Source organism: Saccopteryx bilineata, chromosome 12 (genome assembly GCF_036850765.1).
Source record: "Saccopteryx bilineata isolate mSacBil1 chromosome 12, mSacBil1_pri_phased_curated, whole genome shotgun sequence".
Lineage (NCBI taxonomy): Eukaryota > Metazoa > Chordata > Mammalia > Chiroptera > Emballonuridae > Saccopteryx > Saccopteryx bilineata.
In genome coordinates, this window is record NC_089501.1 from 33,387,906 (window position 1) to 33,400,186 (window position 12,281).

A 12,281-nucleotide genomic window follows, 5' to 3' on the forward strand; every position below is an offset into this window, starting at 1 on the left:
ATTCCCGGCCAGGGCACACAGGAGAAGCGCCCATTTGCTTCTCCACCCCTCCGCCGCGCTTTCCCTCTCTGTCTCTCTCTTCCCCTCCCGCAGCCAAGGCTCCATTGGAGCAGAGATGGCCCGGGCGCTGGGGATGGCTCTGTGGCCTCTGCCTCAGGCGCTGGAGTGGCTCTGGTCGCAACATGGCGACGCCCAGGATGGGCAGAGCATCGCCCCCTGGTGGGCAGAGCGTCGCCCCTGGTGGGCGTGCTGGGTGGATCCCGGTCGGGCGCATGCGGGAGTCTGTCTGACTGTCTCTCCCCGTTTCCAGCTTCAGAAAAATGAAAAAAAAAAAAAAAAAAGAAAGAAATAGAACAGTGTTTTCTGGTTTTGTTTGGTTTTTTTGTTTTTTCTTGCAAGAGAATAGTGACCTTTTCATTATCTCTGCAATTGGAGGCAGCAGTTGTGTGAGTAATCTACAATAATGGTAGAGTATTGAACATCCAAGTTGAATTAATGAGATTTGGGATGAGCCTCCCAATCAGGATTTCTAATTATAGTATCATTAAAAAAAAGGTTTAATCATCATGTCATAAATGTGTGCAAGAATAATGAGATGTCTGACCAGGCGGTGGTGCAGTGGATAGAGAGTCGGACTGGGATGCTGAGGGCCCAGGTTCGAGACCCCGAGGTCGCCAGCTTGAGGGCGGGCTCATCTGATTTGAGCAAAGCTCACCAGCTTGGATCCAAGGTCGCTGGCTCCAGCAAGGGGTTACTTGGTCTGCTGAAGGCCCACAGTCAAGGCATGTATGAGAAGGCAATCAATGAACAACTAAGGTGTCGCAATGCGCAACGAAAAACTAATGATTGATGCTTCTCATCTCTCCATTCCCTTCTGTCCCTATCTATCCCTCTCTCTGACTCTCTCTGTCTCTGTAAAAAAAAAAAAAAAAAAGAATAACGAGATGTAACGTAACATGGTTTGTGAACTTGAAAGTCTCTCAGCCTGACCAGGTGGTGGCGCAGTGGATAGAGCATCGGACTGGGATGCGGAGGACCCAGGTTCAAGACCCTGAGGTCGCCAGCTTGAGCGCAGGCTCATCTGGCTTGAGCAAAACTCACCAGCTTGGACCCAAGGTCGCTGGCTTAAGCAAGGGGTTACTCAGTCTGCTGAAGGCCTATGGTCAAGGCACGTATGAGAAAGCAATCAATGAACAACTAAGGTGTCGCAACAAAAAACTGATGATTGATGCTTCTCATTTCTTCGTTCCTGTCTGTCTGTCCCTGTCTATCCCTCACTCTGACTCTCTCTCTGTCTCTATAAAAAAAAATAAAAGTAAAAAAAATAAAACGCCTTCATTAAAAAAACACACACTCTGGTAAATGTTCATATGCTATACTCCAACCTGAAAATTCCTGAATTTACTGTTTCCAGTTTCACATACTTAATTTCTGTTTACAGAGCTTCTTTCGTAGAGAATAAAATAATTCAAGCTCAAATAAAAGCAGTCTGTTTTACTGTTGTGCACAGGTCCGCAAGCACATCAGTGATCTCTATGAAGATCTGCCGGATGGCCAGAACCTGATCTGTCTGCTGGAGGTCCTCTCGGGCACCAAACTGGTGAGCTGCTCTCTCCTCCTAATGTGTGACCTCACAGGTGGGGCCCTGTTAATGATGTATCTATCTGTCCATCGTGCTGAGTGGCGGGCAGTGGCCATCATTGCTTGCTTTGTGACATGGGAGTCAGAAGCAGAAGAGATTATGGGTGGACTTTATTCCCATCTCAGACCTACAGTTTACATATGGTGTGATTTTATCTTTAATCCAAAATGATGTGTCATCTATTCTCATTTCTTGATAGATTCAGGTATCAGTTATATTTCTTTCATAACTGCATGCTTTCTCCTTACTTGTTTTTAAATCCATTTACAGATACTAGTAGTATTTTAGGAATAGTAGATTCATAAAAAAATTTTAATGAGGTGTATTTTTCTTCTTGGAATTTTATTTCTAGCCTATAGAGACTTTTTCTTATTTTTCCATTTATTATGAATTGTTTAATTTTCTGTATTCAGCTCAGGTCCTGAAGTTTACATTTAAAAGCCCAGATGTTTCGAGTAATTTTTCCCTCAATTCACCTCACTTTTCTCCTGCTGTTATTCACTGAGTCTCACAGGTTTGAAGGATGCTGAAGTTGGAGCCTGAGCACAGCCCTAGATGCAGTCAGTACATTTGGGCTCCTTGGACAACCAACTGTGCCTGCCTCCTCTCCGAGTGTATTAAACATTGCTTGTGGGAAACACCTATATGCCCGAGGGCAAATTTGTGTGAGCCTCTTAGCTTGTCAGATGATAGTTCTCATACTTGCTTTGTTTGCAGGATTTAAACAATCTTACTTGATGGTCCCATTGTTTCATATATTTGAGGCTAATGGAAGCAGGTGATCCTGTGCAGTTTCTGTTCTAGCTCCAGCATCACAGACAACATAATTTTCACTTAGAGAAGTCTATAGAGTTGACTACTGGAAACATCTGTGAGGAAAGAGAACTGAAGAGAGGCAGGCGCACAGTTTGAATAGTCTGGGAAGCTCGGCCCACTCTCTGCCATTGGTGAATCCGTAGTCGTTCTTCGTTGTGATTTAGGAACAGAATTTGGCCTGTTAGTTATCACTCCCTAAGTAATATTCAGCTCCATCTAGGATTGGGTTTGGCTCCCTTGGGCCCTTTGGTTTGGTTTCACATCTTTTTTTGCCTTGCAATAGAATTGTTATAATTTTTAATGGCCTAAAATTGACAGATGCTCTTATTAGCACAGCCAGCACAGAGTAAATTCTAGGTCTTCTCTGGCCCTCATTCGTAAATTTCACGGGTATTCAGAATTTCACCTTTGCTATGCTGGACTTTACTCCTCAGAGCTCATCAAGTTATATTTTGTGCAATTTTCCTGGTATGTTTGATGACTTGTAGTGATTTTATATTGGAAAGGAACATTTTTGGTGCCATTGCTTACAAAACAGGTTAAAACCACTCCAATCTAATTTACTTTCCTAACCTTTAAAAACCTATAGGTGTTTATCAAGATACTCATAGGATATCATCTCATCACTGAAAACAATCCAAATATCTTTTTCACACTTTTCACTTTGCCTCTTTCTCCCTTCATTGATTCACAAAACAGAGAGGGTGATTGGCTGTGGAGAATTGAGGCTGTGTTTCAACATAAGACATGTTCAATAAAACAATCTGTTCTGGTCTTGCATTTTTTTGGATGTGGGAGAGTATTTTCATCCTTGTTTTGTTTAATGCTGTGTTCATCCCCTTTTCATTTTTGTGTTGTGAATTTCTTGTTCCTCTGTTGTGTCTTTGCCTTGGTTGGTGGCCAGAGGAGCCAGCAAGGCTGAAGACCCTCCGTCTGGTGAGCATGCCCTCCTGGCGCCATACAAACAGTGAGGAGCAGGAGGAGGAAGATGATGATGATGTAGTAGGTCCTCTCAGTGATGCCAGCATCTCAGCTGGCACTGCAGGGCCATCAGAGAATCTGAGGGTCTCCAGGTCTCCAGTAGCTCAGTTACCAGTTGCCTTCCTCCCTCTCTACCTGGGAATATGGGTCCCAAAGAAAGTGGTGAAAAGTAATTGTGCCGTTGGCTACTGTTAGATGATCCTGAAGTGGGACTTATTTTGCTCATCTGAGAATGGTTGACACAGAGAGAATAATGGTGTTTGGGAGGTATCAAGTCCCTCTGACCTGGAGACCAGTGGCTTTCTTGTGGCCTTGTTGTGTTGCCTGAGTCCGGAGTGCAGAACTGGAAAGTCTAATTGAAAGCCTGACAGTTAACTGCTCATCCAGACTAACTGGTAGGTACTCTCTCTCCACCTCTCTAGCCTCCAGGTTCTCACCATGTCATTTGATTTCAGAATGGCCTGTTGTTTGCAAACCACTCACTGCATGGAGATACACCGCCTTGGTCAATAATATCTCTAGTTGCTGTGGAGGACAGAGTTTAACTTGCATGTTCTTAAGGTTATTTACTTTTGGTGGGGAGTACCTAGGAGTAAAGATTAGGGTGTGTGGAAGGGGCATTACCTGCTTGCTGGCCCCACATTATAGCCCATGACCTTTCTCCAGTAACAGGGATTAGGCAATATTTCCCATTCCCTGTCCTCTTAAAGTCATCTTTTCACTTCATTGATCTCCTTTTTCATTGTCTTAGAATCTTCAGTTTCATAGGCTCTGTCATTCCTTAAGCCATATTTGCAATAATTACTGAAATGACTGAAAAGAGGTTCTTGCCTTAAAGATTTTTCCTAAACCTTTGACTTAAGAAGTTGCCCAGAGAGGCATCAACATCCTGGTAAATTAATCTTAGTTTGGCAGTGTTATTAGAAGTGTTGGGGAGGAGATGCCCAGAGAGAGATGCCTTTACCTCTTTCCACCTGTTGGGTCACTTTTTGCTCATTTTAACTTGGGAAAAGGTTTCCTCTGCAGGTGTTCACAACAGAACTACTTTATATTTTATCAGCCTTTAGTACCAATTTGATATTTACAAATGAACTGGGTATAATCTAATGAAAGTGGTATTTTAGTTCCAGCTTTAGGAAGATAGAAGCAACATTGTAAAGAGAGAAGGAGAGAATGTTTCAGATGTATATATAGTTAACCTGCATATTGGGCAAACAGACTTCATGTACTTTTGAAGGGATAATAGTTGAGCTATGGGTAGGGCACCAGAGGCAGGCAATGGAGATGGGCTCCTCTTCTGTAGCTTATGTGACACCTAGGATTAAGGAACTGGAGAAAATACCTTTTGGGGAGGGGGGATATCATGTTGAACATCCCTATACCATCAAGGTTTTGTTAGCTCTCGGTATTTCATACTGGGGTAAAGGGTAGCTTTCCTGCATGGAAACCTATCTTCCTGGAAAATAGGTTTCTTCCTGATTTTTGCCTATCATTTTGGATTTTTTCACTTGTTTATTGAACATATGTAATTCTCATTTTAAACGGAGCTACCTCAGGCTTCTTCTGCTGTGTTTGCAGTAAGGTCGGCTTGTTCAACATCCCTGTGCAATATGCAATTAGGACTTTCCAACAGCATTTAACTGATTGTAGGAGCCATAGAGCCATAGTCTTTGTCTCTATGAATCTCACATGCAGAAGCAGGCAGCCACGTAGGACCATAGCAGAACCTGTGGAGAAGCTGTGGCAGTGGTTCAGCGTCAGTGGTCACAGCGGCTGTGTTCATGGGACTTAGAGTGACCAAGGCCTTTGGGAGACCTAATAGAGCATGGTGACACAGACAGGTTCTGCTATTGAAAGGCACTTTACGTTGCTCCCACACCTGGCTTCAGCCATGAAGGATTCTTTGTGGTCTTCGACTCTGAAATGAGAGTGATCTGCATGAGTATACTGGTGTAGCTAAAATCAACACCCCTGTTTTTGTTTGTAGCCCCGGTAGAAGGGCAGGATGCGTTTTCATAGCTGCAGAACGTGCAGATTGCCCTGGACTTCCTAAAGCGGCGACAGGTAAGAGTGTCCCATGGGTTCCCCCTTCAGCCAGGGAATGTTGGCGTCCAGTTCCTCTTTAGGGAAGTTCTCAGTACCCCTAGTAAGCCCTCAGTGATTGCTAAATCTGACTGGCCCACTTCTGAGTCTTACTTGCTAGTGCGAGAGACTAGTGGACCAATCCTTTTATCGTCCTTATGACCTTCCTGAGAGGGAGAGTGTGAACAGAGGAGAGTTATAGGCTAAAGCAGGAGTCCCCAAACTTTTTACACAGGGGCCAGTTCACTGTCCTTCAGACTGTTGAAGGGCCGGACTATAAAAAAAACTATGAACAAATCCCTATGCACACTGCACATATCTTATTTTAAAGTAAAAAGACTAAACGGGAACAAATACAATATTTAAAATAAAGAACAAGTGAATTTAAATCAACAAACTGACCAGTATTTCAATGGGAACTATGCTCCTCTCACTGACCACCAATGAAAGAGGTGCTCCTTCCGGAAACGCGGCAGGGGGTCGCGTGCAGCCCGCCAGCTGTAGTTTGGGGACCCCTGGGCTAAAGATTAAATTGTATGGACCTACCTTAGATGGAGGTGAAAAGGAAGAAAAAAGATAAGCCAGCAAGCGAGGTGGAAAAAAAACCAAAACCAGAGTGTCACATTGTGATCATGAAAATTAGATGAGGAGGTGGCGTCACTTCAGGTTTGAGGAAAAGGTCTTAGCTGTTAAGCATTGGTAACTTAAGAGAACAGTTTTATTAGAGCAGAAAAGTGTTTAGAATATATTGAACCTGGATATAGGAAAGGAAGAATAAAATTATCATTCTCTGGATGAGGAAAGAAGACAGCAACCTATTTTTAGATATAGGAGGAAAAGCCAGTGAAGAGAAGACTGAAAATGAGAGAGAGGAGAAGAGCAATAGACCTAGAGATACCTTAGCAATCTTCTAACCCAGGTCTTTCATTTTATAGCTAAGGAAATTGAGGTCTAGATAGGTGAAATGACCTGCCTGCCCCAAATCATAGAACAGGTTAGAGCAAAGCTGGGGCTTTACCCCAGGTCTCCTGACATGTAGATTAATGCACCTTCTTGTTTCCATGCTGTTTTCTATGTACTGTCCTTCCTTCCATTGCTTCCCAATTAGTGGAACCAAGTCCAGGATTGAGGGTTGAGATCCAGAGCACAGCCGGTATGGATCTCTTTGAGAAAAAAAAAGAAAAATGCCTCTCTTCTGAGATACAGAGAGAAGGAAGGAAGGGCAGATAAAGACAGAGATGGTTTGTGGTCAAGAGGAAGAGGGATGAGAGAGTCACAGACTTCATCTGCTGAGGGAGGGAGCTCTGTATGGAAAAGATTTGGGGTAGCTATAGTTGCTAGGCAACAACAGGGTCAAGAGAACATTGAATGGTGTGCATATTTTTGGAGTTTGTTTTTTGTATCACTTATCAGCCGTTCTCATTAACTTGGAAGATTTTCTTTTTGTGTGCTCCCATAGTATTTCACTTCAATATACTACTTAGTGCTTTATTGTTGTTTCTTGGTTTATTCTAATGCACTGTAGGCCCCATGAGGTCAGGGAACATGGTCTTAACATTTTTATCTTCACCACTTGTCATAAAAATGGTCCATAATTTCAAAAACCTATTTGTTGAAATAAATTGATAAATGACAGTCAGAGACTCGGAGGCTGAAGTGTTTGGGGTACTGGAGAAAGCAGCCCTGGAATGTCCGTGTGTAGAGTTCGAGGACAGCAGACGGGCTTTAAGGAGCAAGGGGAGTTGAGAGGAATTGATGGGCTAGACATCTGAACAAGGATCCAGAGTGGATTTGGTTGCTGTGGTAGGATGAAAGTGTGGGTGGGAAGGAACAGTGGGCTCAGAGAAGGGCAGAGAGCGCTCTAGAACAATTCTCCGTGAAGGCTGGAGTCCAAGCTGTTGCTATGCAGGTGTCCAAAGCAGAGTGAAAATGAAAGTCATCGGAACTGAGAAGGCAGATGAATTGTGCAGAGAAGGTGATACTTAGGTCACTGAGACAAGTACTCAAGTTGCCTAGAAAGATGGTAGAAGGAGTGTTGGGAAAGAAGACCAGGACTGAGGTGCTGAAGTCATCGAGGGAAGGGTTCGCAGAGACCGAGTGTGGTTTGGCCCAGGGAGATGGAGTTCAGCATAAAAGTGAAAATTGATGGAGGTCAGACTGAGGAATGTGGACTTGGCTGCTACTGCCAGCCAACCCACTGTGGGTTGTTAGTCCTTAGTGATCACAAAAACTGCATTCCCAGACGGGAAGAGGAACTTCTGAGGTACAGAAAAGGGAAAGACTTTGGCTGCTCTAACAAAACGCCCTAGACTGGGTGACTTATAAACAATAGAAGTTTACTTCTCAGAGTTCTGGAGGCTGGGAAATCTCAGATCAAGGCAGTTTTAGTGTCTCGTGGGTTCCTGGTTCAGGGGTGGCTAACTTTTAGCTCTGTCCTAGTATGATGGAAGGGGCGAGGAAGTTCTCTTGGGATCTCTTATATAAGGGTACTAATCCCATTCCTGAGAGCTCCACCCTCATAACATAATCATCCCCAAATGCCCTACCTCCAACTACCATCAGATTGCTATTAGTATTTAACATACTCATTTCGGAAGGACACAAGCATTCAGTCTATAGTACTGGTCACCATTAGTATAAGGGAAAAGTAAGGCTTCTGCTTGAGGTCACTGGGGTTCGTTAGAGACATGCAGGTTTCAGTTGAATTAAAGAGATAAAGGGAGGGAAAGTCGGGGACAGTGTGCTACAATTGAACAGGAGCTCCCTGAGGGTCTGACAGAAGAGGCTCACAGGGGTTGAGGTGGAAGTAGGATGGTTGTGGGTTTCAGCACTGGAAGTCCCACATCCTAGAGAACCCCTCAGTTTTCACTCACCGGGACATTTGGTCACCCTAGCAGGGGGACAGCCTGTGTGTCGTGCACTGTGTTGTTAGAGCAGATACTCTGGGAGTCATGAGTAGTTCGGGATATCTGGATGGAAGTGGAGGCGAAATGCAGGCTGGAGTGGGCCAAAGACTGATTAGGGAGAAGAGGCATCACCCACTCCCCAATCTTAAAAAAAGGAAAAAGTCAGGGCTATGATGACTTAATAAACAACTCACAATACCACGTGCTTGCAAGGTTGCTTTACTGCCGGGTTTGTAAGACAGTGCAGTCATGCTGGAAAATAGTTTGGCAGTTCTTATAAAGCTAAGCATTTACCATATGACCCAGCAATCCCACCCCTAGGAATTTACCCCGGAGAAGTGAAAACAGAGGCTCACACAAAACCTGTACATGAATATAGGAGCTTTATGCATACTTGCTTCAAGAAACAACCCCGGTGTCCTTTAGTGGATGAATGGGTCAACACTGTGTGGTAGATCAATGCAATGGAAGAGTGTTCAGCAATAGAGGAGCAGACTATTGATACATACAGCAACTTCAAAGGTGATTTTAGGAGCATTGTGCTGAGTGGAAAAAAGCCCGTATCAAGAGATTATGTACTGCATGATTCCATTTATATGACATTCTGGAAAAAGCAAAACTGGGAACAGATCCGTGGTTGCTGGGAGTAGGCGAGGCGACAGGGTGTGACTCAGCATTGGTCACCCTTTTGGGATGTTGGGACTGTTCTGTTATTCTGACTGTGCTGGTAGTTACATGAATCTATACATGTGTGGAAACTCAGACTTATACACCAAAAAAAACAATCAATCTAACTGTTGTATATATATGAAGACAATCTCTATAAAAATGAAATCAAAACAAAAGTCACAAAATAGACCAACTTTTGTTTCTTTTTCAGGCGAAACTAGTGAATATTTGCAATGATGACATTACAGATGACAACCCAAAGCTGACCCTGGGCCTGATCTGACCATTATTTTGCACTTCCAGGTAGGGTCTGTGAAGTTTCGGGTCACTGTCACTTGGTTTGGACATGGCCTAGTCCAGTGGTTCTCAACCTTTCTAGTGCCGTGACCCCGCAATACAGTTCCACGCCCCAAACCAAGAAATAATTTTGGTGGCTACTTCATAACTGTAATATATGCATTATGTATTTTCCGATGGCTTTAGGCGACCCCTGTGTTTTGGTCGTTCGACCCCCGCCGGGGTCGCGACCCACAGGTTGAGAACCCTGGCCTAGTCGGAGCTAGCAGTTGCACTGCCTTCCACAGTCACGCTCAGCGTCCCTTCTCTGTATTTGGCAGTGAACAGTAAGGGTAAGAGAGGGAGTCGCAAAGAAGGATAAGGATTGGCCTGGAGATAGAGCTGTTGCAGCCTAAACCCAGAACTTCTGAATCTTGTTCTTGATGCCGTGGGATTTTTCACTTGTTTTCTTTGGCCCTGTCATTGCAGTCCGGTTGTCTGAAGTCTGCTCAGTTGAGTCAGAAGTGGCTCTTTAGGTGCTCTGAGTTTGAGGGGTGGGGAGAGATGTTGGTTGTGATGCTTTCAAAGGGTGAAGGCCTGCAGTCCTGCTTTGATGTAGACTGTTCTTCATCTTTAATGGTTAAAACAAGCCTGCATAATTGTAGCACTGTTGTAGTTATTTGGGCTGCTGTAAAGAAATACTGTCATAGACTGGGTGGCGTAAACAACAGACATTTATTTCTCATAGTTCTGCCAGTTGGAAATATGAGATCCGTTCTTGGTGAGGGCCCTCTTCCTGGTTATGTCCTCACATGACCTTTCCTTGGTGCATGCATGCAGAGAAAGAGAGCTCGTGTTGCTTCATCTTTTTATAATGGCATAAATTCTATAATGGGGGCTCCCCTCTCATGACCTTATTTAAACATAATTGCTTCCTAAGTGCCCCACCTCCAAATCCAATCACACTGGGGATTCGAACTTCAACATATGAATTTTGAGGGGACACATAGCAAACAGCTTAGTAGCTGTGTTTGTGTGTGTGTGTGTGTGTGTGTGTGTGTGTTTTTCTTGTTTTTGAAGCTGGTTACAGGGAGAGACAGTCAGACAGACTCCCGCATGCACCCGACCGGGATCCACCCGGCACGCCCACCATGGGGCGACGCTCCGCCCATCCTGGGCGTCGCCATGTTGCAAGCAGAGCCACTCCAGCGCCCCAGGCAGAGGCCACAGAGCCATCCCAGCGCCCGGGCCATCACCGCTCCAGTGGAGCCTTGGCTGCGGGAGGGGAAGAGAGAGACAGAGAGGAAGGCGCGGCGGAGGGGTGGAGAAGCAAATGGGCGCTTCTCCTGTGTGCCCTGGCCCGGAATCGAAACCGGGTCCTCCGCACGCTAGGCCAACGCACCACCGCTGAGCCAACCAGCCAGGGCCTGTTTGTGTGTTTTAATAAGCACAACCTTGTAGCATTTATCACCCCCAAGAGCAGTGGCATTTAATAGTGCTCACCTAGTCACAGGGCCTTCATAAGGAGGCCAATCCTTTTCAAGTAAGTACCGCCCTACCTTTATAAAAAGATTATCTTGAATCACTTTAGAACAACTAAGCAAAGCTGTGTCTTGGACAGCTCTCCCATATACATCCAGTTGCCCTACAGGAGGCAGATGGATTCGATTAGAAGGAGCACTTCTTGGTCAGGTGGGAATTGAAAGCTAAGGTAGTATCTGAAGGAGGCATGGGGCATGGTTTATTTATGTCACATAAAATAAGAAGCTTAGGGCATTGCTGTGTTTGCAAACTCTCTGGCCACATGCTTGGTGAGCCTTGGGCCTTTCTCTTCCATGGGTGTCACAGGGAAATAATCATGACCTTTAGCTAAAGAAACTTTTTTTAAAAAAAAAAAAGAACCGGAACAGAATTGGGAAGCTGTGGATTTCAGCCAGAAGGAAACAGAAAAGAAGCATTTCTTCATTAGTGTCTGCCACAAACTGCTGCAGGGAGGCAAGGCGAGAGGCTGCCCGGAGGACGCAGCTGCATTCTCAGTGGGTGAGTGTGCCCAGGGCCCGCGTGACTGGGCCATACACCATAGTTTTTGGGCCATACACCTCAGTGACTGGGCCGTACACTTCAATGAGAAGAACTTCAAAGTCACCAGTCAGGCTCAAATTCTCTTTGACGTTCAAGAGGACCTTCGCCAATCTGGCAGCCTGATACGAGGGGTGGAATTCGCAGATCTGCCTCACTCGCTCTTGAATCCAATCCTTTTGGTCCCTGGGGTCCAGGGCAGACATGATGCGAAGGTCGGTGGTGAGATCGTTGTACTTATTCACAGAGACTTTGAAGGTGGTGTCAACTTCCGCAAAGGTGACCTCTCCTGCCTTCAGGTCTTATACAGTTTACCGAACTTGTTGAGACAAGGAAGATACAAGTCTTCATACATGTCTTCAATGCCAACAACCAGCCCTTCCTGCTGCTGGCTCAGCGCCTCTGTGGCTTCTGCCCAGAAGATCTGGAAGATGTAACTGTCCTTCAGCGAGTCTATCATTTTGGCCATTTTTTTGGACTTGGGGGCTCAGGTTGTAATGTGTCACCCATGTTGAGTCTGAGGAAATGGGGGACAAATTCTCCATCACAACGTCCTTCAACCTCTTGTTGCTGAGGTCTTCTGAATGTTTCTCCGCAATCTCTCCAAACTCCACTTTTGAAACCGTAAGAGAAAGTCACAAGTCAAACCTGCAGTCCGGACATAACTTTATCTCCCTCTCCCCAGCATTAAATATCCTCACTGCTCTTAAGCAGTGAGGGAACTCAAGTAAACAAACGTGCTGGTATGTTTTCCTTAGAACCCAGACACCACCTTCTTGCTCATCAATTCTCCACACAAAGGAAGGAGAGGGAGTCACGGGCTCACCTGA

At 45.1% G+C, this 12,281-nt stretch overlaps 1 long non-coding RNA gene across 1 annotated transcript; it reads left to right on the forward strand.

Moving 5' to 3' along the window:
• Positions 1–1,509: 1,509 nt before the first annotated feature.
• LOC136316396 (uncharacterized) lies at positions 1,510–12,213 on the forward strand. The gene is made up of 3 exons (XR_010727699.1): positions 1,510–1,600; positions 5,427–5,503; positions 9,308–12,213. It is a non-coding gene; the product is annotated as an uncharacterized lncRNA (long non-coding RNA).
• The last annotated feature ends 68 nt before the right edge of the window (positions 12,214–12,281 follow it).